Source organism: Fulmarus glacialis, unplaced genomic scaffold (assembly GCF_000690835.1).
Source record: "Fulmarus glacialis isolate BGI_N327 unplaced genomic scaffold, ASM69083v1 scaffold5360, whole genome shotgun sequence".
Taxonomy (NCBI): Eukaryota; Metazoa; Chordata; class Aves; order Procellariiformes; family Procellariidae; genus Fulmarus; species Fulmarus glacialis.
Genome location: NW_009188294.1, coordinates 66873 through 69573, shown reverse-complemented (window position 1 = coordinate 69573; position 2701 = coordinate 66873). Strand labels below are relative to the sequence as shown.

General features: G+C 37.9%; 1 long non-coding RNA gene across 1 annotated transcript in view; it reads left to right on the top strand.

Moving 5' to 3' along the window:
- LOC104077005 overlaps positions 1–2262 on the top strand; it is an 8100-nt gene extending 5838 nt beyond the window's left edge. The window contains exons 2-3 of the long non-coding RNA XR_683519.1: positions 440–501; positions 2203–2262. This is a non-coding gene — a long non-coding RNA (uncharacterized LOC104077005). The remainder of the gene's footprint in view (positions 1–439; positions 502–2202) is intronic.
- The last annotated feature ends 439 nt before the right edge of the window (positions 2263–2701 follow it).

Sequence of the window (2701 nt, the reverse complement as noted above, 5' to 3'; positions counted from 1 at the left end):
CCACCGGCTGAACCAGTAACATTAGTTCTGTGTCTTCTATGTTTTCCTTAGTGCAAATTGGAAAATCTTTTAGATCATTTTAAGAGTACTTTTTAACACTTTTTTGGGGGGGTCATGCATTTTTGACCTTAAAATAATGCACGTCTCAGTGGTGGAGTGATACAAAATACGTCGTTAATAAAATTCTATACAGAATCTAAAATTAAAAAATTCTAAAATATGCTTTCCTAGAATAAGAAAAGCTTATTTTAAGTATCAGCTGGCTTAATAAGTGTAATAAAGTAAGTAATATGGCCATCCAGATTGATGATGATAAAGCCTTTCATAACTACAAAATCTTTTCTTCTTTCTCTTTTTGCTATCTGCCTGAATTATGAAGTGTGTTTTAGTCACAATGATCACAAAAATGTACACCTCTGTTTTTACTGTTTTGTTTTAGATAAGATGGGAAAAAAACATCACACTGGGGGAGCCCCCAGGATTCTTGCATTCCTGGTGGTGGTAAGTATCAATTTTCTTTTCCTCTGATTTTTAGAATATGTCGATTGCTAGTTCCAGCAGCTGGAGGCAAGAAATTCAGGTGAATGTTGTAAAAGGAATGTGAAGATGAGGATCAAGAACCATTTTCTTGTTAAGGAATGAAAGAACAGAAAATTACGTATGGAAAAAGATACAGATACTAGATACAGGAAAAGAAATGTTGCATAGTGCATTGGTAAGAAGACAACTTTGAAAGAAGGTGGCCTGCATTTCTTTCTTCACGACCTTCCACTAAATTGTGCATTTAAGAGATCATTCTACATAATCCAAATAACTACATTTGAAGAAAAAAGTATATACAGAGACTTTGCATATAGATGTATATAGATGGAGCTTCCTCCGTCTTCAGTCCACATTCTGGTCCCGGGAATAGCATATGAAAGTAACTAGCTGAACCCAAGCTACCAGCCTTTTTGAGAGGCAGCATGCATTAGCATGGGCTTGGTGCTGCAGTGTCTGCATTTGCACGGTTTCTCTCAGCTCAGAATATATGTAAACATGGGGTTGACTTGTAATTTTTTGTGCATATTACCATTTGCTTATATATACTAGTATGCAGAGACACACACGTGTGTACAGAATTCCCAGGGGGAAAAGAGTGCTCATAGTCATTGCCATTTAGCTATGGTATTTATTAGTTGTCACATGATTTGAATATATCCAATATGCCTGCATTTGGAAGAGTACAAAATACAGAGAATATGTCTAACTGTCAGGAGTACAAGAATTTACAAGTTTTAAAGTGGTCCCATTTGAACACAAAAACCCAAGTGATTTGTACAGCTGGTGGAAGGTGGCATTTTTTTCATTGACCTTTCTTTCATAGCTTTTAGCTATGTGATGGAAGCCTGGCAAGGAGAACATCTTCCTTGTATTTCTGATATCTGCATTATCCTTAATTTTGATTGTCTGCAGCGGAGTGCTCAAATTTTCCACAATTCTGTGTTACGGTGCTGGATTAAGTTACAGAGTATTAAGTCTAAAACAATAAAGAAACACTATGAAACTCCAAGAAGTTTTATTCTTTTAATTGTTCTAGCATACACATAATTTAATTCCAGAAACTTTGTGTTAGAACTGATTTGTGCATAACTCTATTTGAAGGGGGTTAGGGAGGAAGACTTATGGGAGTACCGTAATTTCCTTTCACTCTTTATAACCCAGGAACATACCCATCTGTTTCCTACTCTTGTCCATACACCTGTCTCTGAGAACTTTTGTTTAAAGCACGGTATTGGACGTCGGAAGAACTCCCATTTTTCTCTCCAGTTTCTTGCCTTTTTATGTTATTACGAATCCATTCCTTCCCGTGCTTCATGGAAGTTGATTGCAGCAGTTGCCAGCAGGATGAGGTTAAATGCAGAGCTTCAGTAATATCCTTTATACCCTTAAACCTTGTATATTAGACTAGCTTCTTGGTCTGTACTATAGTGATATGAAAGGAATACAGCACTGCTTGCCTCGGAGAATCAAATAGCAGGACTTGATTCTTCATAGATGTTTTACAAAGCTAAATTCTTCCATAGAGGTAAGTGTTTTCATCCCTTAGCAAGGAAGTGATATGTCTGTTTCTATATATGAATAAGCATGTGTGGTGTGCAGACACCATACACGAGTATTACAGTGGCTTTCTCACCATCTCTGTAACTTCTTAACTTGCAGTGTATTTTGGGATCTCTACTGTGCAGCTCCAGAAAGACGGGAAACATGTGAACATTCAAGTGAAGCAAAAGCCTTTCATGACTATGTAAGTTTTGGGTGTCTTTACCACGCTTTCATTAATTGTATGTATAAATGTGGTAGAGAAGTATTTCTACACTACAGTGGCTCAAAAATGCAGGTGTCCGTCGTGTATAAGTAACTCTCAGTTTTCTGGGGATGCCTTAGAATTAGGACTTCCTAATTCTGTGATTGCCCAGCACCATATGGAAAAGTCCCGGAAGCCATCTCAGAGATCAAAGTGCTGTCCCATATGTTAATGCAGAATGAAGAATGTCTTTCTGTCCCCTCTGCCATGGACACATCAGGCTGGTCACAAAGGCACAGGGCAAATGGAAGCACAGATATGTCCTGTCCAAATATCCGTACTCTCTTGGTGCTAAAGAAAAGGCTGTTCAGTAGATGGAATTGATCACCTGGCTTCTGTCAGGACCATACTGAC